The sequence below is a fragment of the Misgurnus anguillicaudatus genome, chromosome 2 (assembly GCF_027580225.2).
Source record: "Misgurnus anguillicaudatus chromosome 2, ASM2758022v2, whole genome shotgun sequence".
Taxonomy (NCBI): Eukaryota; Metazoa; Chordata; class Actinopteri; order Cypriniformes; family Cobitidae; genus Misgurnus; species Misgurnus anguillicaudatus.
In genome coordinates this window covers 4,870,501-4,890,227 of record NC_073338.2, presented here as the reverse complement: position 1 = coordinate 4,890,227, position 19,727 = coordinate 4,870,501, and the positions used below count along the sequence as shown (strand labels likewise).

Below are 19,727 nucleotides of genomic sequence, written 5' to 3'. Positions count from 1 at the left end.
TGGTCCAACAGAACATGGTCCGTGAGCGTGACCCCCAAGCCCCAGTGGCCTAATGGATAAGGCACTGGCCTCCTAAGCCAGGGATTGTGGGTTCGAGTCCCATCTGGGGTGCGCTTCAGCAGAGTGGCGCAGCGGAAGCGTGCTGGGCCCATAACCCAGAGGTCGATGGATCGAAACCATCCTCTGCTAAGAGCCCTTTTCTCGAAGGCTTGCATGGCTCCGGCTCTGAGGAAAGGCTGGCAGGACGTTATGCCGTTTCACCGCGATTGGAAAGGCAGTTGTACTATATTTCTTTATTACAAGTTGATTCAAGACACCTGAATCCTTGGCATGGTGCCAACGTTCTTCATCAGAGTGGCCTGCTATGCCAGGGACTGTAGGTTGAGTCGTGCCCGGGCTGCGTTCGAGCAGAGTGGCGCAGCGGAAGCGTGCTGGGCCCATAACCCAGAGGTCGATGGATCGAAACCATCCTCTGCTAGGTGTCCTTTAATTAAAAGCCTGCATGGCTCCGGCTCTGAGAAAACGCTGACAAAACATTACGTCGTTTCACCACGAGTCCTCGTCTTTGGAAAGGCAGCTGTACCTTGTTTCTTAATTACGAGTTTATTCAAGACACCTGAATCCTTGGCATGATGCCAACATTCTGCATCAGTGTGGCCTCCTAGGCTAGGGACGGTAGGTGGAGTCGCGCCCGGGGCACGTGTAAGCAGAGTGGCGCAGCGGAAGCGTGCTGGGCCCATAACCCAGAGGTCCATGGATCGAAACCATCCTCTGCTAGGAGACGTTTAGTTAAAAGCCTGCATGGCTCCGAGAAAACGCTGACAAGACATTACGTCGTTTCACAATGAGTCCTCATCTTTGCAAAGGCGGCTGTGCTTTTTTCCTAATTACAAGCCTATTCAAGACACCTGGAGCCTCATTTATAAAGCGCGCGTACGCACAGATTTGATCGTAAAGTGTGCGTCCCCAAAATCCACGGCAAAGGCCATATTTATTAAAACTGTCTTTGACGTGGAAAAGTGCCTAGCGCCATGTCAGGGTCTGAGCAGACGCACGCGCTTTTGCTTGTCCGATCGCTGTAGGTTTTTGGAAATATAAGCCATTTTTGCTGCTCTAAAAGGATTTAAACACTGACAGGCGCTCTTTTATATGTCAGTGGCATTAATTAGGCATCGATTAAAATTCCGCAACTGTTCAGCTGCGCACAATTTCAAGCTCATTTGCGATTTATAGATTTCACGTCTGAAAGTGAGGCGTACGCGTGCTTTCTATGGGTACATTCGTTTTCATGAATCACACGTGCGCGCTTTTGAGAAAGGGGCCTGATCATCAATGCCATGGATGTGGGACATTTCTAGGAGAGAGTCTGAAATTGGCACATTCAGATCCACCCATTGCCAAAGTGATGTTAATGAAAGAATTTATTCAGAGCATGTTGTGGGAAATGAGATTCCTTCCTAGGAGAAACTTTGAAATTGGCCCTTTCAGATATTCCAACTGATGAAAGTGCTTACATTTGAAAACTTGTTGTGAATGAGTCTTGCACCAAGGCATCCAGAGGGAGAACTATGATAGTTTCAATGCCTCGCCAAAAAACTTTTGTCAGAAGTGGGATTTGAACCCACGCCCCCATTGGGAGACCAGAAACCTCACAAACTGAGAAGGTTGAACACCCTTGAGTCTGGCGCCTTAGACCGCGTGGCCATTCTGACACGGTGCTAACGGCCCAAGGCAGATGTTACCGTGTCCAAAGTCATGTCAGTTCTCTGTTCTCCCAACATGTCATGCAATCCATTGTAGCATGTCTGTGTATGTTGATGGTCCAACAGAACATGGTCCGTGTGCGTGACCCCCAAGCCCCAGTGGCCTAATGGATAAGGCACTGGCCTCCTAAGCCAGGGATTGTGGGTTCGAGTCCCATCTGGGGTGCGCTTCAACAGAGTGGCGCAGCGGAAGCGTGCTGGGCCCATAACCCAGAGGTCGATGGATCGAAACCATCCTCTGCTAAGAGCCCTTTTCTCGAAGGCTTGCATGGCTCCGGCTCTGAGGAAAGGCTGGCAGGACGTTATGCCGTTTCACCGCGATTGGAAAGGCAGTTGTACTATATTTCTTTATTACAAGTTGATTCAAGACACCTGAATCCTTGGCATGGTGCCAACGTTCTTCATCAGAGTGGCCTGCTATGCCAGGGACTGTAGGTTGAGTCGTGCCCGGGCTGCGTTCGAGCAGAGTGGCGCAGCGGAAGCGTGCTGGGCCCATAACCCAGAGGTCGATGGATCGAAACCATCCTCTGCTAGGTGTCCTTTAATTAAAAGCCTGCATGGCTCCGGCTCTGAGAAAACGCTGACAAAACATTACGTTGTTTCACCACGAGTCCTCGTCTTTGGAAAGGCAGCTGTACCTTGTTTCTTAATTACGAGTTTATTCAAGACACCTGAATCCTTGGCATGATGCCAACATTCTGCATCAGTGTGGCCTCCTAGGCTAGGGACGGTAGGTGGAGTCGCGCCCGGGGCACGTGTAAGCAGAGTGGCGCAGCGGAAGCGTGCTGGGCCCATAACCCAGAGGTCGATGGATCGAAACCATCCTCTGCTAGGAGACTTTTTGTTAAAAGCCTGCATGGCTCCGAGAAAACGCTGACAAGACATTACGTCGTTTCACAATGAGTCCTCATCTTTGCAAAGGCGGCTGTGCTTTTTTCCTAATTACAAGCCTATTCAAGACACCTGGAGCCTCATTTATAAAGCGCGCGTACGCACAGATTTGATCGTAAAGTGTGCGTCCCCAAAATCCACGGCAAAGGCCATATTTATTAAAACTGTCTTTGACGTGGAAAAGTGCCTAGCGCCATGTCAGGGTCTGAGCAGACGCACGCGCTTTTGCTTGTCCGATCGCTGTAGGTTTTTGGAAATATAAGCCATTTTTGCTGCTCTAAAAGGATTTAAACACTGACAGGCGCTCTTTTATATGTCAGTGGCATTAATTAGGCATCGATTAAAATTCCGCAACTGTTCAGCTGCGCACAATTTCAAGCTCATTTGCGATTTATAGATTTCACGTCTGAAAGTGAGGCGTACGCGTGCTTTCTATGGGTACATTCGTTTTCATGAATCACACGTGCGCGCTTTTGAGAAAGGGGCCTGATCATCAATGCCATGGATGTGGGACATTTCTAGGAGAGAGTCTGAAATTGGCACATTCAGATCCACCCATTGCCAAAGTGATGTTAATGAAAGAATTTATTCAGAGCATGTTGTGGGAAATGAGATTCCTTCCTAGGAGAAACTTTGAAATTGGCCCTTTCAGATATTCCAACTGATGAAAGTGCTTACATTTGAAAACTTGTTGTGAATGAGTCTTGCACCAAGGCATCCAGAGGGAGAACTATGATAGTTTCAATGCCTCGCCAAAAACCTTTTGTCAGAAGTGGGATTTGAACCCACGCCCCCATTGGGAGACCAGAAACCTCACAAACTGAGAAGGTTGAACACCCTTGAGTCTGGCGCCTTAGACCGCGTGGCCATTCTGACACGGTGCTAACGGCCCAAGGCAGATGTTACCGTGTCCAAAGTCATGTCAGTTCTCTGTTCTCCCAACATGTCATGCAATCCATTGTAGCATGTCTGTGTATGTTGATGGTCCAACAGAACATGGTCCGTGTGCGTGACCCCCAAGCCCCAGTGGCCTAATGGATAAGGCACTGGCCTCCTAAGCCAGGGATTGTGGGTTCGAGTCCCATCTGGGGTGCGCTTCAGCAGAGTGGCGCAGCGGAAGCGTGCTGGGCCCATAACCCAGAGGTCGATGGATCGAAACCATCCTCTGCTAAGAGCCCTTTTCTCGAAGGCTTGCATGGCTCCGGCTCTGAGGAAAGGCTGGCAGGACGTTATGCCGTTTCACCGCGATTGGAAAGGCAGTTGTACTATATTTCTTTATTACAAGTTGATTCAAGACACCTGAATCCTTGGCATGGTGCCAACGCTCTTCATCAGAGTGGCCTGCTATGCCAGGGACTGTAGGTTGAGTCGTGCCCGGGTTGCGTTCGAGCAGAGTGGCGCAGCGGAAGCGTGCTCGGCCCATAACCCAGAGGTCGATGGATCGAAACCATCCTCTGCTAGGTGTCCTTTAATTAAAAGCCTGCATGGCTCCGGCTCTGAGAAAACGCTGACAAAACATTACGTCGTTTCACCACGAGTCCTCGTCTTTGGAAAGGCAGCTGTACCTTGTTTCTTAATTACGAGTTTATTCAAGACACCTGAATCCTTGGCATGATGCCAACATTCTGCATCAGTGTGGCCTCCTAGGCTAGGGACGGTAGGTGGAGTCGCGCCCAGGGCACGTGTAAGCAGAGTGGCGCAGCGGAAGCGTGCTGGGCCCATAACCCAGGGGTCGATGGATCGAAACCATCCTCTGCTAGGTGACCTTTAGTTAAAAGCCTGCATGGCTCCGAGAAAACGCTGACAAGACATTACGTCGTTTCACAATGAGTCCTCATCTTTGCAAAGGCGGCTGTGCTTTTTTCCTAAATACAAGCCTATTTAAGACACCTGGAGCCTCATTTATAAAGCGCGCGTACGCACAGATTTGATCGTAAAGTGTGCGTCCCCAAAATCCACGGCAAAGGCCATATTTATTAAAACTGTCTTTGACGTGGAAAAGTGCCTAGCGCCATGTCAGGGTCTGAGCAGACCCACGCGCTTTTGCTTGTCCGATCGCTGTAGGTTTTTGGAAATATAAGCCATTTTTGCTGCTCTAAAAGGATTTAAACACTGACAGGCGCTCTTTTATATGTCAGTGGCATTAATTAGGCATCGATTAAAAATCCGCAACTGTTCAGCTGCGCACAATTTCAAGCTCATTTGCGATTTATAGATTTCACGTCTGAAAGCGAGGCGTACGCGTGCTTTCTATGGGTACATTCGTTTTCATGAATCACACGTGCGCGCTTTTGAGAAAGGGGCCTGATCATCAATGCCATGGATGTGGGACATTTCTAGGAGAGAGTCTGAAATTGGCACATTCAGATCCACCCATTGCCAAAGTGATGTTAATGAAAGAATTTATTCAGAGCATGTTGTGGGAAATGAGATTCCTTCCTAGGAGAAACTTTGAAATTGGCCCTTTCAGATATTCCAACTGATGAAAGTGCTTACATTTGAAAACTTGTTGTGAATGAGTCTTGCACCAAGGCATCCAGAGGGAGAACTATGATAGTTTCAATGCCTCGCCAAAAACCTTTTGTCAGAAGTGGGATTTGAACCCACGCCTCCATTGGGAGACCAGAAACCTCACAAACTGAGACGGTCGAACACCCTTGAGTCTGGCGCCTTAGACCGCTCGGCCATTCTGACACGGTGCTGACGGCCCAAGGCAGATGTTACCGTGTCCAAAGTCATGTCAGTTCTCTGTTCTCCCAACATGTCATGCAATCCATTGTAGCATGTCTGTGTATGTTGATGGTCCAACAGAACATGGTCCGTGAGCGTGACCCCCAAGCCCCAGTGGCCTAATGGATAAGGCACTGGCCTCCTAAGCCAGGGATTGTGGGTTCGAGTCCCATCTGGGGTGCGCTTCAGCAGAGTGGCGCAGCGGAAGCGTGCTGGGCCCATAACCCAGAGGTCGATGGATCGAAACCATCCTCTGCTAAGAGCCCTTTTCTCGAAGGCTTGCATGGCTCCGGCTCTGAGGAAAGGCTGGCAGGACGTTATGCCGTTTCACCGCGATTGGAAAGGCAGTTGTACTATATTTCTTTATTACAAGTTGATTCAAGACACCTGAATCCTTGGCATGGTGCCAACGTTCTTCATCAGAGTGGCCTGCTATGCCAGGGACTGTAGGTTGAGTCGTGCCCGGGCTGCGTTCGAGCAGAGTGGCGCAGCGGAAGCGTGCTGGGCCCATAACCCAGAGGTCGATGGATCGAAACCATCCTCTGCTAGGTGTCCTTTAATTAAAAGCCTGCATGGCTCCGGCTCTGAGAAAACGCTGACAAAACATTACGTCGTTTCACCACGAGTCCTCGTCTTTGGAAAGGCAGCTGTACCTTGTTTCTTAATTACGAGTTTATTCAAGACACCTGAATCCTTGGCATGATGCCAACATTCTGCATCAGTGTGGCCTCCTAGGCTAGGGACGGTAGGTGGAGTCGCGCCCGGGGCACGTGTAAGCAGAGTGGCGCAGCGGAAGCGTGCTGGGCCCATAACCCAGAGGTCCATGGATCGAAACCATCCTCTGCTAGGAGACGTTTAGTTAAAAGCCTGCATGGCTCCGAGAAAACGCTGACAAGACATTACGTCGTTTCACAATGAGTCCTCATCTTTGCAAAGGCGGCTGTGCTTTTTTCCTAAATACAAGCCTATTTAAGACACCTGGAGCCTCATTTATAAAGCGCGCGTACGCACAGATTTGATCGTAAAGTGTGCGTCCCCAAAATCCACGGCAAAGGCCATATTTATTAAAACTGTCTTTGACGTGGAAAAGTGCCTAGCGCCATGTCAGGGTCTGAGCAGACCCACGCGCTTTTGCTTGTCCGATCGCTGTAGGTTTTTGGAAATATAAGCCATTTTTGCTGCTCTAAAAGGATTTAAACACTGACAGGCGCTCTTTTATATGTCAGTGGCATTAATTAGGCATCGATTAAAAATCCGCAACTGTTCAGCTGCGCACAATTTCAAGCTCATTTGCGATTTATAGATTTCACGTCTGAAAGTGAGGCGTACGCGTGCTTTCTATGGGTACATTCGTTTTCATGAATCACACGTGCGCGCTTTTGAGAAAGGGGCCTGATCATCAATGCCATGGATGTGGGACATTTCTAGGAGAGAGTCTGAAATTGGCACATTCAGATCCACCCATTGCCAAAGTGATGTTAATGAAAGAATTTATTCAGAGCATGTTGTGGGAAATGAGATTCCTTCCTAGGAGAAACTTTGAAATTGGCCCTTTCAGATATTCCAACTGATGAAAGTGCTTACATTTGAAAACTTGTTGTGAATGAGTCTTGCACCAAGGCATCCAGAGGGAGAACTATGATAGTTTCAATGCCTCGCCAAAAACCTTTTGTCAGAAGTGGGATTTGAACCCACGCCCCCATTGGGAGACCAGAAACCTCACAAACTGAGAAGGTCGAACACCCTTGAGTCTGGCGCCTTAGACCGCGTGGCCATTCTGACACGGTGCTAACGGCCCAAGGCAGATGTTACCGTGTCCAAAGTCATGTCAGTTCTCTGTTCTCCCAACATGTCATGCAATCCATTGTAGCATGTCTGTGTATGTTGATGGTCCAACAGAACATGGTCCGTGTGCGTGACCCCCAAGCCCCAGTGGCCTAATGGATAAGGCACTGGCCTCCTAAGCCAGGGATTGTGGGTTCGAGTCCCATCTGGGGTGCGCTTCAGCGGAGTGGCGCAGCGGAAGCGTGCTGGGCCCATAACCCAGAGGTCGATGGATCGAAACCATCCTCTGCTAAGAGCCCTTTTCTCGAAGGCTTGCATGGCTCCGGCTCTGAGGAAAGGCTGGCAGGACGTTATGCCGTTTCACCGCGATTGGAAAGGCAGTTGTACTATATTTCTTTATTACAAGTTGATTCAAGACACCTGAATCCTTGGCATGGTGCCAACGCTCTTCATCAGAGTGGCCTGCTATGCCAGGGACTGTAGGTTGAGTCGTGCCCGGGTTGCGTTCGAGCAGAGTGGCGCAGCGGAAGCGTGCTCGGCCCATAACCCAGAGGTCGATGGATCGAAACCATCCTCTGCTAGGTGTCCTTTAATTAAAAGCCTGCATGGCTCCGGCTCTGAGAAAACGCTGACAAAACATTACGTCGTTTCACCACGAGTCCTCGTCTTTGGAAAGGCAGCTGTACCTTGTTTCTTAATTACGAGTTTATTCAAGACACCTGAATCCTTGGCATGATGCCAACATTCTGCATCAGTGTGGCCTCCTAGGCTAGGGACGGTAGGTGGAGTCGCGCCCGGGGCACGTGTAAGCAGAGTGGCGCAGCGGAAGCGTGCTGGGCCCATAACCCAGAGGTCGATGGATCGAAACCATCCTCTGCTAGGTGACCTTTAGTTAAAAGCCTGCATGGCTCCGAGAAAACGCTGACAAGACATTACGTCGTTTCACAATGAGTCCTCATCTTTGCAAAGGCGGCTGTGCTTTTTTCCTAAATACAAGCCTATTTAAGACACCTGGAGCCTCATTTATAAAGCGCGCGTACGCACAGATTTGATCGTAAAGTGTGCGTCCCCAAAATCCACGGCAAAGGCCATATTTATTAAAACTGTCTTTGACGTGGAAAAGTGCCTAGCGCCATGTCAGGGTCTGAGCAGACCCACGCGCTTTTGCTTGTCCGATCGCTGTAGGTTTTTGGAAATATAAGCCATTTTTGCTGCTCTAAAAGGATTTAAACACTGACAGGCGCTCTTTTATATGTCAGTGGCATTAATTAGGCATCGATTAAAAATCCGCAACTGTTCAGCTGCGCACAATTTCAAGCTCATTTGCGATTTATAGATTTCACGTCTGAAAGTGAGGCGTACGCGTGCTTTCTATGGGTACATTCGTTTTCATGAATCACACGTGCGCGCTTTTGAGAAAGGGGCCTGATCATCAATGCCATGGATGTGGGACATTTCTAGGAGAGAGTCTGAAATTGGCACATTCAGATCCACCCATTGCCAAAGTGATGTTAATGAAAGAATTTATTCAGAGCATGTTGTGGGAAATGAGATTCCTTCCTAGGAGAAACTTTGAAATTGGCCCTTTCAGATATTCCAACTGATGAAAGTGCTTACATTTGAAAACTTGTTGTGAATGAGTCTTGCACCAAGGCATCCAGAGGGAGAACTATGATAGTTTCAATGCCTCGCCAAAAACCTTTTGTCAGAAGTGGGATTTGAACCCACGCCTCCATTGGGAGACCAGAAACCTCACAAACTGAGAAGGTCGAACACCCTTGAGTCTGGCGCCTTAGACCGCTCGGCCATTCTGACACGGTGCTAACGGCCCAAGGCAGATGTTACCGTGTCCAAAGTCATGTCAGTTCTCTGTTCTCCCAACATGTCATGCAATCCATTGTAGCATGTCTGTGTATGTTGATGGTCCAACAGAACATGGTCCGTGTGCGTGACCCCCAAGCCCCAGTGGCCTAATGGATAAGGCACTGGCCTCCTAAGCCAGGGATTGTGGGTTCGAGTCCCATCTGGGGTGCGCTTCAACAGAGTGGCGCAGCGGAAGCGTGCTGGGCCCATAACCCAGAGGTCGATGGATCGAAACCATCCTCTGCTAAGAGCCCTTTTCTCGAAGGCTTGCATGGCTCCGGCTCTGAGGAAAGGCTGGCAGGACGTTATGCCGTTTCACCGCGATTGGAAAGGCAGTTGTACTATATTTCTTTATTACAAGTTGATTCAAGACACCTGAATCCTTGGCATGGTGCCAACGTTCTTCATCAGAGTGGCCTGCTATGCCAGGGACTGTAGGTTGAGTCGTGCCCGGGCTGCGTTCGAGCAGAGTGGCGCAGCGGAAGCGTGCTGGGCCCATAACCCAGAGGTCGATGGATCGAAACCATCCTCTGCTAGGTGTCCTTTAATTAAAAGCCTGCATGGCTCCGGCTCTGAGAAAACGCTGACAAAACATTACGTTGTTTCACCACGAGTCCTCGTCTTTGGAAAGGCAGCTGTACCTTGTTTCTTAATTACGAGTTTATTCAAGACACCTGAATCCTTGGCATGATGCCAACATTCTGCATCAGTGTGGCCTCCTAGGCTAGGGACGGTAGGTGGAGTCGCGCCCGGGGCACGTGTAAGCAGAGTGGCGCAGCGGAAGCGTGCTGGGCCCATAACCCAGAGGTCGATGGATCGAAACCATCCTCTGCTAGGAGACTTTTTGTTAAAAGCCTGCATGGCTCCGAGAAAACGCTGACAAGACATTACGTCGTTTCACAATGAGTCCTCATCTTTGCAAAGGCGGCTGTGCTTTTTTCCTAATTACAAGCCTATTCAAGACACCTGGAGCCTCATTTATAAAGCGCGCGTACGCACAGATTTGATCGTAAAGTGTGCGTCCCCAAAATCCACGGCAAAGGCCATATTTATTAAAACTGTCTTTGACGTGGAAAAGTGCCTAGCGCCATGTCAGGGTCTGAGCAGACGCACGCGCTTTTGCTTGTCCGATCGCTGTAGGTTTTTGGAAATATAAGCCATTTTTGCTGCTCTAAAAGGATTTAAACACTGACAGGCGCTCTTTTATATGTCAGTGGCATTAATTAGGCATCGATTAAAATTCCGCAACTGTTCAGCTGCGCACAATTTCAAGCTCATTTGCGATTTATAGATTTCACGTCTGAAAGTGAGGCGTACGCGTGCTTTCTATGGGTACATTCGTTTTCATGAATCACACGTGCGCGCTTTTGAGAAAGGGGCCTGATCATCAATGCCATGGATGTGGGACATTTCTAGGAGAGAGTCTGAAATTGGCACATTCAGATCCACCCATTGCCAAAGTGATGTTAATGAAAGAATTTATTCAGAGCATGTTGTGGGAAATGAGATTCCTTCCTAGGAGAAACTTTGAAATTGGCCCTTTCAGATATTCCAACTGATGAAAGTGCTTACATTTGAAAACTTGTTGTGAATGAGTCTTGCACCAAGGCATCCAGAGGGAGAACTATGATAGTTTCAATGCCTCGCCAAAAACCTTTTGTCAGAAGTGGGATTTGAACCCACGCCCCCATTGGGAGACCAGAAACCTCACAAACTGAGAAAGTCGAACACCCTTGAGTCTGGCGCCTTAGACCGCGTGGCCATTCTGACACGGTGCTAACGGCCCAAGGCAGATGTTACCGTGTCCAAAGTCATGTCAGTTCTCTGTTCTCCCAACATGTCATGCAATCCATTGTAGCATGTCTGTGTATGTTGATGGTCCAACAGAACATGGTCCGTGTGCGTGACCCCCAAGCCCCAGTGGCCTAATGGATAAGGCACTGGCCTCCTAAGCCAGGGATTGTGGGTTCGAGTCCCATCTGGGGTGCGCTTCAGCAGAGTGGCGCAGCGGAAGCGTGCTGGGCCCATAACCCAGAGGTCGATGGATCGAAACCATCCTCTGCTAAGAGCCCTTTTCTCGAAGGCTTGCATGGCTCCGGCTCTGAGGAAAGGCTGGCAGGACGTTATGCCGTTTCACCGCGATTGGAAAGGCAGTTGTACTATATTTCTTTATTACAAGTTGATTCAAGACACCTGAATCCTTGGCATGGTGCCAACGCTTTTCATCAGAGTGGCCTGCTATGCCAGGGACTGTAGGTTGAGTCGTGCCCGGGTTGCGTTCGAGCAGAGTGGCGCAGCGGAAGCGTGCTCGGCCCATAACCCAGAGGTCGATGGATCGAAACCATCCTCTGCTAGGTGTCCTTTAATTAAAAGCCTGCATGGCTCCGGCTCTGAGAAAACGCTGACAAAACATTACGTCGTTTCACCACGAGTCCTCGTCTTTGGAAAGGCAGCTGTACCTTGTTTCTTAATTACGAGTTTATTCAAGACACCTGAATCCTTGGCATGATGCCAACATTCTGCATCAGTGTGGCCTCCTAGGCTAGGGACGGTAGGTGGAGTCGCGCCCGGGGCACGTGTAAGCAGAGTGGCGCAGCGGAAGCGTGCTGGGCCCATAACCCAGAGGTCGATGGATCGAAACCATCCTCTGCTAGGTGACCTTTAGTTAAAAGCCTGCATGGCTCCGAGAAAACGCTGACAAGACATTACGTCGTTTCACAATGAGTCCTCATCTTTGCAAAGGCGGCTGTGCTTTTTTCCTAAATACAAGCCTATTTAAGACACCTGGAGCCTCATTTATAAAGCGCGCGTACGCACAGATTTGATCGTAAAGTGTGCGTCCCCAAAATCCACGGCAAAGGCCATATTTATTAAAACTGTCTTTGACGTGGAAAAGTGCCTAGCGCCATGTCAGGGTCTGAGCAGACGCACGCGCTTTTGCTTGTCCGACCGCTGTAGGTTTTTGGAAATATAAGCCATTTTTGCTGCTCTAAAAGGATTTAAACACTGACAGGCGCTCTTTTATATGTCAGTGGCATTAATTAGGCATCGATTAAAATTCCGCAACTGTTCAGCTGCGCACAATTTCAAGCTCATTTGCGATTTATAGATTTCACGTCTGAAAGTGAGGCGTACGCGTGCTTTCTATGGGTACATTCGTTTTCATGAATCACACGTGCGCGCTTTTGAGAAAGGGGCCTGATCATCAATGCCATGGATGTGGGACATTTCTAGGAGAGAGTCTGAAATTGGCACATTCAGATCCACCCATTGCCAAAGTGATGTTAATGAAAGAATTTATTAAGAGCATGTTGTGGGAAATGAGATTCCTTCCTAGGAGAAACTTTGAAATTGGCCCTTTCAGATATTCCAACTGATGAAAGTGCTTACATTTGAAAACTTGTTGTGAATGAGTCTTGCACCAAGGCATCCAGAGGGAGAACTATGATAGTTTCAATGCCTCGCCAAAAACCTTTTGTCAGAAGTGGGATTTGAACCCACGCCCCCATTGGGAGACCAGAAACCTCACAAACTGAGAAGGTCGAACACCCTTGAGTCTGGCGCCTTAGACCGCGTGGCCATTCTGACACGGTGCTAACGGCCCAAGGCAGATGTTACCGTGTCCAAAGTCATGTCAGTTCTCTGTTCTCCCAACATGTCATGCAATCCATTGTAGCATGTCTGTGTATGTTGATGGTCCAACAGAACATGGTCCGTGTGCGTGACCCCCAAGCCCCAGTGGCCTAATGGATAAGGCACTGGCCTCCTAAGCCAGGGATTGTGGGTTCGAGTCCCATCTGGGGTGCGCTTCAGCAGAGTGGCGCAGCGGAAGCGTGCTGGGCCCATAACCCAGAGGTCGATGGATCGAAACCATCCTCTGCTAAGAGCCCTTTTCTCGAAGGCTTGCATGGCTCCGGCTCTGAGGAAAGGCTGGCAGGACGTTATGCCGTTTCACCGCGATTGGAAAGGCAGTTGTACTATATTTCTTTATTACAAGTTGATTCAAGACACCTGAATCCTTGGCATGGTGCCAACGCTCTTCATCAGAGTGGCCTGCTATGCCAGGGACTGTAGGTTGAGTCGTGCCCGGGTTGCGTTCGAGCAGAGTGGCGCAGCGGAAGCGTGCTCGGCCCATAACCCAGAGGTCGATGGATCGAAACCATCCTCTGCTAGGTGTCCTTTAATTAAAAGCCTGCATGGCTCCGGCTCTGAGAAAACGCTGACAAAACATTACGTCGTTTCACCACGAGTCCTCGTCTTTGGAAAGGCAGCTGTACCTTGTTTCTTAATTACGAGTTTATTCAAGACACCTGAATCCTTGGCATGATGCCAACATTCTGCATCAGTGTGGCCTCCTAGGCTAGGGACGGTAGGTGGAGTCGCGCCCGGGGCACGTGTAAGCAGAGTGGCGCAGCGGAAGCGTGCTGGGCCCATAACCCAGAGGTCGATGGATCGAAACCATCCTATGCTAGGTGACCTTTAGTTAAAAGCCTGCATGGCTCCGAGAAAACGCTGACAAGACATTACGTCGTTTCACAATGAGTCCTCATCTTTGCAAAGGCGGCTGTGCTTTTTTCCTAAATACAAGCCTATTTAAGACACCTGGAGCCTCATTTATAAAGCGCGCGTACGCACAGATTTGATCGTAAAGTGTGCGTCCCCAAAATCCACGGCAAAGGCCATATTTATTAAAACTGTCTTTGACGTGGAAAAGTGCCTAGCGCCATGTCAGGGTCTGAGCAGACCCACGCGCTTTTGCTTGTCCGATCGCTGTAGGTTTTTGGAAATATAAGCCATTTTTGCTGCTCTAAAAGGATTTAAACACTGACAGGCGCTCTTTTATATGTCAGTGGCATTAATTAGGCATCGATTAAAAATCCGCAACTGTTCAGCTGCGCACAATTTCAAGCTCATTTGCGATTTATAGATTTCACGTCTGAAAGTGAGGCGTACGCGTGCTTTCTATGGGTACATTCGTTTTCATGAATCACACGTGCGAGCATTTTGAGAAAGGGGCCTGATCATCAATGCCATGGATGTGGGACATTTCTAGGAGAGAGTCTGAAATTGGCACATTCAGATCCACCCATTGCCAAAGTGATGTTAATGAAAGAATTTATTCAGAGCATGTTGTGGGAAATGAGATTCCTTCCTAGGAGAAACTTTGAAATTGGCCCTTTCAGATATTCCAACTGATGAAAGTGCTTACATTTGAAAACTTGTTGTGAATGAGTCTTGCACCAAGGCATCCAGAGGGAGAACTATGATAGTTTCAATGCCTCGCCAAAAACCTTTTGTCAGAAGTGGGATTTGAACCCACGCCTCCATTGGGAGACCAGAAACCTCACAAACTGAGAAGGTCGAACACCCTTGAGTCTGGCGCCTTAGACCGCTCGGCCATTCTGACACGGTGCTGACGGCCCAAGGCAGATGTTACCGTGTCCAAAGTCATGTCAGTTCTCTGTTCTCCCAACATGTCATGCAATCCATTGTAGCATGTCTGTGTATGTTGATGGTCCAACAGAACATGGTCCGTGAGCGTGACCCCCAAGCCCCAGTGGCCTAATGGATAAGGCACTGGCCTCCTAAGCCAGGGATTGTGGGTTCGAGTCCCATCTGGGGTGCGCTTCAGCAGAGTGGCGCAGCGGAAGCGTGCTGGGCCCATAACCCAGAGGTCGATGGATCGAAACCATCCTCTGCTAAGAGCCCTTTTCTCGAAGGCTTGCATGGCTCCGGCTCTGAGGAAAGGCTGGCAGGACGTTATGCCGTTTCACCGCGATTGGAAAGGCAGTTGTACTATATTTCTTTATTACAAGTTGATTCAAGACACCTGAATCCTTGGCATGGTGCCAACGTTCTTCATCAGAGTGGCCTGCTATGCCAGGGACTGTAGGTTGAGTCGTGCCCAGGCTGCGTTCGAGCAGAGTGGCGCAGCGGAAGCGTGCTGGGCCCATAACCCAGAGGTCGATGGATCGAAACCATCCTCTGCTAGGTGTCCTTTAATTAAAAGCCTGCATGGCTCCGGCTCTGAGAAAACGCTGACAAAACATTACGTCGTTTCACCACGAGTCCTCGTCTTTGGAAAGGCAGCTGTACCTTGTTTCTTAATTACGAGTTTATTCAAGACACCTGAATCCTTGGCATGATGCCAACATTCCGCATCAGTGTGGCCTCCTAGGCTAGGGACGGTAGGTGGAGTCGCGCCCGGGGCACGTGTAAGCAGAGTGGCGCAGCGGAAGCGTGCTGGGCCCATAACCCAGAGGTCGATGGATCGAAACCATCCTCTGCTAGGAGACGTTTAGTTAAAAGCCTGCATGGCTCCGAGAAAACGCTGACAAGACATTACGTCGTTTCACAATGAGTCCTCATCTTTGCAAAGGCGGCTGTGCTTTTTTCCTAATTACAAGCCTATTCAAGACACCTGGAGCCTCATTTATAAAGCGCGCGTACGCACAGATTTGATCGTAAAGTGTGCGTCCCCAAAATCCACGGCAAAGGCCATATTTATTAAAACTGTCTTTGACGTGGAAAAGTGCCTAGCGCCATGTCAGGGTCTGAGCAGACGCACGCGCTTTTGCTTGTCCGATCGCTGTAGGTTTTTGGAAATATAAGCCATTTTTGCTGCTCTAAAAGGATTTAAACACTGACAGGCGCTCTTTTATATGTCAGTGGCATTAATTAGGCATCGATTAAAATTCCGCAACTGTTCAGCTGCGCACAATTTCAAGCTCATTTGCGATTTATAGATTTCACGTCTGAAAGTGAGGCGTACGCGTGCTTTCTATGGGTACATTCGTTTTCATGAATCACACGTGCGCGCTTTTGAGAAAGGGGCCTGATCATCAATGCCATGGATGTGGGACATTTCTAGGAGAGAGTCTGAAATTGGCACATTCAGATCCACCCATTGCCAAAGTGATGTTAATGAAAGAATTTATTCAGAGCATGTTGTGGGAAATGAGATTCCTTCCTAGGAGAAACTTTGAAATTGGCCCTTTCAGATATTCCAACTGATGAAAGTGCTTACATTTGAAAACTTGTTGTGAATGAGTCTTGCACCAAGGCATCCAGAGGGAGAACTATGATAGTTTCAATGCCTCGCCAAAAACCTTTTGTCAGAAGTGGGATTTGAACCCACGCCTCCATTGGGAGACCAGAAACCTCACAAACTGAGAAGGTCGAACACCCTTGAGTCTGGCGCCTTAGACCGCTCGGCCATTCTGACACGGTGCTAACGGCCCAAGGCAGATGTTACCGTGTCCAAAGTCATGTCAGTTCTCTGTTCTCCCAACATGTCATGCAATCCATTGTAGCATGTCTGTGTATGTTGATGGTCCAACAGAACATGGTCCGTGTGCGTGACCCCCAAGCCCCAGTGGCCTAATGGATAAGGCACTGGCCTCCTAAGCCAGGGATTGTGGGTTCGAGTCCCATCTGGGGTGCGCTTCAGCAGAGTGGCGCAGCGGAAGCGTGCTGGGCCCATAACCCAGAGGTCGATGGATCGAAACCATCCTCTGCTAAGAGCCCTTTTCTCGAAGGCTTGCATGGCTCCGGCTCTGAGGAAAGGCTGGCAGGACGTTATGCCGTTTCACCGCGATTGGAAAGGCAGTTGTACTATATTTCTTTATTACAAGTTGATTCAAGACACCTGAATCCTTGGCATGGTGCCAACGTTCTTCATCAGAGTGGCCTGCTATGCCAGGGACTGTAGGTTGAGTCGTGCCCGGGCTGCGTTCGAGCAGAGTGGCGCAGCGGAAGCGTGCTGGGCCCATAACCCAGAGGTCGATGGATCGAAACCATCCTCTGCTAGGTGTCCTTTAATTAAAAGCCTGCATGGCTCCGGCTCTGAGAAAACGCTGACAAAACATTACGTCGTTTCACCACGAGTCCTCGTCTTTGGAAAGGCAGCTGTACCTTGTTTCTTAATTACGAGTTTATTCAAGACACCTGAATCCTTGGCATGATGCCAACATTCTGCATCAGTGTGGCCTCCTAGGCTAGGGACGGTAGGTGGAGTCGCGCCCGGGGCACGTGTAAGCAGAGTGGCGCAGCGGAAGCGTGCTGGGCCCATAACCCAGAGGTCGATGGATCGAAACCATCCTCTGCTAGGTGACCTTTAGTTAAAAGCCTGCATGGCTCCGAGAAAACGCTGACAAGACATTACGTCGTTTCACAATGAGTCCTCATCTTTGCAAAGGCGGCTGTGCTTTTTTCCTAATTACAAGCCTATTTAAGACACCTGGAGCCTCATTTATAAAGCGCGCGTACGCACAGATTTGATCGTAAAGTGTGCGTCCCCAAAATCCACGGCAAAGGCCATATTTATTAAAACTGTCTTTGACGTGGAAAAGTGCCTAGCGCCATGTCAGGGTCTGAGCAGACGCACGCGCTTTTGCTTGTCCGATCGCTGTAGGTTTTTGGAAATATAAGCCATTTTTGCTGCTCTAAAAGGATTTAAACACTGACAGGCGCTCTTTTATATGTCAGTGGCATTAATTAGGCATCGATTAAAATTCCGCAACTGTTCAGCTGCGCACAATTTCAAGCTCATTTGCGATTTATAGATTTCACGTCTGAAAGTGAGGCGTACGCGTGCTTTCTATGGGTACATTCGTTTTCATGAATCACACGTGCGCGCTTTTGAGAAAGGGGCCTGATCATCAATGCCATGGATGTGGGACATTTCTAGGAGAGAGTCTGAAATTGGCACATTCAGATCCACCCATTGCCAAAGTGATGTTAATGAAAGAATTTATTCAGAGCATGTTGTGGGAAATGAGATTCCTTCCTAGGAGAAACTTTGAAATTGGCCCTTTCAGATATTCCAACTGATGAAAGTGCTTACATTTGAAAACTTGTTGTGAATGAGTCTTGCACCAAGGCATCCAGAGGGAGAACTATGATAGTTTCAATGCCTCGCCAAAAACCTTTTGTCAGAAGTGGGATTTGAACCCACGCCTCCATTGGGAGACCAGAAACCTCACAAACTGAGAAGGTCGAACACCCTTGAGTCTGGCGCCTTAGACCGCTCGGCCATTCTGACACGGTGCTAACGGCCCAAGGCAGATGTTACCGTGTCCAAAGTCATGTCAGTTCTCTGTTCTCCCAACATGTCATGCAATCCATTGTAGCATGTCTGTGTATGTTGATGGTCCAACAGAACATGGTCCGTGTGCGTGACCCCCAAGCCCCAGTGGCCTAATGGATAAGGCACTGGCCTCCTAAGCCAGGGATTGTGGGTTCGAGTCCCATCTGGGGTGCGCTTCAGCAGAGTGGCGCAGCGGAAGCGTGCTGGGCCCATAACCCAGAGGTCGATGGATCGAAACCATCCTCTGCTAAGAGCCCTTTTCTCGAAGGCTTGCATGGCTCCGGCTCTGAGGAAAGGCTGGCAGGACGTTATGCCGTTTCACCGCGATTGGAAAGGCAGTTGTACTATATTTCTTTATTACAAGTTGATTCAAGACACCTGAATCCTTGGCATGGTGCCAACGTTCTTCATCAGAGTGGCCTGCTATGCCAGGGACTGTAGGTTGAGTCGTGCCCGGGCTGCGTTCGAGCAGAGTGGCGCAGCGGAAGCGTGCTGGGCCCATAACCCAGAGGTCGATGGATCGAAACCATCCTCTGCTAGGTGTCCTTTAATTAAAAGCCTGCATGGCTCCGGCTCTGAGAAAACGCTGACAAAACATTACGTCGTTTCACCACGAGTCCTCGTCTTTGGAAAGGCAGCTGTACCTTGTTTCTTAATTACGAGTTTATTCAAGACACCTGAATCCTTGGCATGATGCCAACATTCTGCATCAGTGTGGCCTCCTAGGCTAGGGACGGTAGGTGGAGTCGCGCCCGGGGCACGTGTAAGCAGAGTGGCGCAGCGGAAGCGTGCTGGGCCCATAACCCAGAGGTCGATGGATCGAAACCATCCTCTGCTAGGTGACCTTTAGTTAAAAGCCTGCATGGCTCCGAGAAAACGCTGACAAGACATTACGTCGTTTCACAATGAGTCCTCATCTTTGCAAAGGCGGCTGTGCTTTTTTCCTAATTACAAGCCTATTTAAGACACCTGGAGCCTCATTTATAAAGCGCGCGTACGCACAGATTTGATCGTAAAGTGTGCGTCCCCAAAATCCACGGCAAAGGCCATATTTATTAAAACTGTCTTTGACGTGGAAAAGTGCCTAGCGCCATGTCAGGGTCTGAGCAGACGCACGCGCTTTTGCTTGTCCGATCGCTGTAGGTTTTTGGAAATATAAGCCATTTTTGCTGCTCTAAAAGGATTTAAACACTGACAGGCGCTCTTTTATATGTCAGTGGCATTAATTAGGCATCGATTAAAATTCCGCAACTGTTCAGCTGCGCACAATTTCAAGCTCATTTGCGATTTATAGATTTCACGTCTGAAAGTGAGGCGTACGCGTGCTTTCTATGGGTACATTCGTTTTCATGAATCACACGTGCGCGCTTTTGAGAAAGGGGCCTGATCATCAATGCCATGGATGTGGGACATTTCTAGGAGAGAGTCTGAAATTGGCACATTCAGATCCACCCATTGCCAAAGTGATGTTAATGAAAGAATTTATTCAGAGCATGTTGTGGGAAATGAGATTCCTTCCTAGGAGAAACTTTGAAATTGGCCCTTTCAGATATTCCAACTGATGAAAGTGCTTACATTTGAAAACTTGTTGTGAATGAGTCTTGCAC

At 49.1% G+C, this 19,727-nt stretch overlaps 21 non-coding genes across 21 annotated transcripts; 11 read left to right on the top strand and 10 right to left on the bottom strand.

Annotated features, from left to right (window-relative positions):
- The first annotated feature begins 38 nt into the window (after positions 1 to 38).
- trnar-ccu (transfer RNA arginine (anticodon CCU)) lies at positions 39 to 111 on the top strand. The gene has a single exon. It is a non-coding gene; the product is annotated as a tRNA-Arg (tRNA).
- A 1,489-nt stretch (positions 112 to 1,600) lies between these two features.
- On the bottom strand, positions 1,601 to 1,712 carry trnal-caa (transfer RNA leucine (anticodon CAA)). Its single transcript has 2 exons — positions 1,675 to 1,712; positions 1,601 to 1,646 (listed from the first exon to the last, which is right to left on the bottom strand). It is a non-coding gene; the product is annotated as a tRNA-Leu (tRNA).
- A 144-nt stretch (positions 1,713 to 1,856) lies between these two features.
- On the top strand, positions 1,857 to 1,929 carry trnar-ccu (transfer RNA arginine (anticodon CCU)). The gene has a single exon. It is a non-coding gene; the product is annotated as a tRNA-Arg (tRNA).
- A 1,489-nt stretch (positions 1,930 to 3,418) lies between these two features.
- On the bottom strand, positions 3,419 to 3,530 carry trnal-caa (transfer RNA leucine (anticodon CAA)). Its single transcript has 2 exons — positions 3,493 to 3,530; positions 3,419 to 3,464 (listed from the first exon to the last, which is right to left on the bottom strand). It is a non-coding gene; the product is annotated as a tRNA-Leu (tRNA).
- Positions 3,531 to 3,674: 144 nt separating this feature from the next.
- Positions 3,675 to 3,747, top strand: trnar-ccu (transfer RNA arginine (anticodon CCU)). The gene has a single exon. It is a non-coding gene; the product is annotated as a tRNA-Arg (tRNA).
- A 1,489-nt stretch (positions 3,748 to 5,236) lies between these two features.
- On the bottom strand, positions 5,237 to 5,348 carry trnal-caa (transfer RNA leucine (anticodon CAA)). The gene is made up of 2 exons: positions 5,311 to 5,348; positions 5,237 to 5,282 (listed from the first exon to the last, which is right to left on the bottom strand). It is a non-coding gene; the product is annotated as a tRNA-Leu (tRNA).
- Positions 5,349 to 5,492: 144 nt separating this feature from the next.
- Positions 5,493 to 5,565, top strand: trnar-ccu (transfer RNA arginine (anticodon CCU)). Its single transcript has one exon. It is a non-coding gene; the product is annotated as a tRNA-Arg (tRNA).
- Positions 5,566 to 7,054: 1,489 nt separating this feature from the next.
- trnal-caa (transfer RNA leucine (anticodon CAA)) lies at positions 7,055 to 7,166 on the bottom strand. Its single transcript has 2 exons — positions 7,129 to 7,166; positions 7,055 to 7,100 (listed from the first exon to the last, which is right to left on the bottom strand). It is a non-coding gene; the product is annotated as a tRNA-Leu (tRNA).
- A 144-nt stretch (positions 7,167 to 7,310) lies between these two features.
- On the top strand, positions 7,311 to 7,383 carry trnar-ccu (transfer RNA arginine (anticodon CCU)). The gene has a single exon. It is a non-coding gene; the product is annotated as a tRNA-Arg (tRNA).
- Positions 7,384 to 8,872: 1,489 nt separating this feature from the next.
- Positions 8,873 to 8,984, bottom strand: trnal-caa (transfer RNA leucine (anticodon CAA)). The gene is made up of 2 exons: positions 8,947 to 8,984; positions 8,873 to 8,918 (listed from the first exon to the last, which is right to left on the bottom strand). It is a non-coding gene; the product is annotated as a tRNA-Leu (tRNA).
- A 144-nt stretch (positions 8,985 to 9,128) lies between these two features.
- Positions 9,129 to 9,201, top strand: trnar-ccu (transfer RNA arginine (anticodon CCU)). Its single transcript has one exon. It is a non-coding gene; the product is annotated as a tRNA-Arg (tRNA).
- A 1,489-nt stretch (positions 9,202 to 10,690) lies between these two features.
- On the bottom strand, positions 10,691 to 10,802 carry trnal-caa (transfer RNA leucine (anticodon CAA)). Its single transcript has 2 exons — positions 10,765 to 10,802; positions 10,691 to 10,736 (listed from the first exon to the last, which is right to left on the bottom strand). It is a non-coding gene; the product is annotated as a tRNA-Leu (tRNA).
- A 144-nt stretch (positions 10,803 to 10,946) lies between these two features.
- trnar-ccu (transfer RNA arginine (anticodon CCU)) lies at positions 10,947 to 11,019 on the top strand. Its single transcript has one exon. It is a non-coding gene; the product is annotated as a tRNA-Arg (tRNA).
- Positions 11,020 to 12,508: 1,489 nt separating this feature from the next.
- trnal-caa (transfer RNA leucine (anticodon CAA)) lies at positions 12,509 to 12,620 on the bottom strand. Its single transcript has 2 exons — positions 12,583 to 12,620; positions 12,509 to 12,554 (listed from the first exon to the last, which is right to left on the bottom strand). It is a non-coding gene; the product is annotated as a tRNA-Leu (tRNA).
- A 144-nt stretch (positions 12,621 to 12,764) lies between these two features.
- trnar-ccu (transfer RNA arginine (anticodon CCU)) lies at positions 12,765 to 12,837 on the top strand. The gene has a single exon. It is a non-coding gene; the product is annotated as a tRNA-Arg (tRNA).
- Positions 12,838 to 14,327: 1,490 nt separating this feature from the next.
- Positions 14,328 to 14,439, bottom strand: trnal-caa (transfer RNA leucine (anticodon CAA)). Its single transcript has 2 exons — positions 14,402 to 14,439; positions 14,328 to 14,373 (listed from the first exon to the last, which is right to left on the bottom strand). It is a non-coding gene; the product is annotated as a tRNA-Leu (tRNA).
- A 144-nt stretch (positions 14,440 to 14,583) lies between these two features.
- Positions 14,584 to 14,656, top strand: trnar-ccu (transfer RNA arginine (anticodon CCU)). The gene has a single exon. It is a non-coding gene; the product is annotated as a tRNA-Arg (tRNA).
- A 1,489-nt stretch (positions 14,657 to 16,145) lies between these two features.
- trnal-caa (transfer RNA leucine (anticodon CAA)) lies at positions 16,146 to 16,257 on the bottom strand. Its single transcript has 2 exons — positions 16,220 to 16,257; positions 16,146 to 16,191 (listed from the first exon to the last, which is right to left on the bottom strand). It is a non-coding gene; the product is annotated as a tRNA-Leu (tRNA).
- A 144-nt stretch (positions 16,258 to 16,401) lies between these two features.
- Positions 16,402 to 16,474, top strand: trnar-ccu (transfer RNA arginine (anticodon CCU)). Its single transcript has one exon. It is a non-coding gene; the product is annotated as a tRNA-Arg (tRNA).
- A 1,489-nt stretch (positions 16,475 to 17,963) lies between these two features.
- Positions 17,964 to 18,075, bottom strand: trnal-caa (transfer RNA leucine (anticodon CAA)). The gene is made up of 2 exons: positions 18,038 to 18,075; positions 17,964 to 18,009 (listed from the first exon to the last, which is right to left on the bottom strand). It is a non-coding gene; the product is annotated as a tRNA-Leu (tRNA).
- Positions 18,076 to 18,219: 144 nt separating this feature from the next.
- trnar-ccu (transfer RNA arginine (anticodon CCU)) lies at positions 18,220 to 18,292 on the top strand. The gene has a single exon. It is a non-coding gene; the product is annotated as a tRNA-Arg (tRNA).
- The last annotated feature ends 1,435 nt before the right edge of the window (positions 18,293 to 19,727 follow it).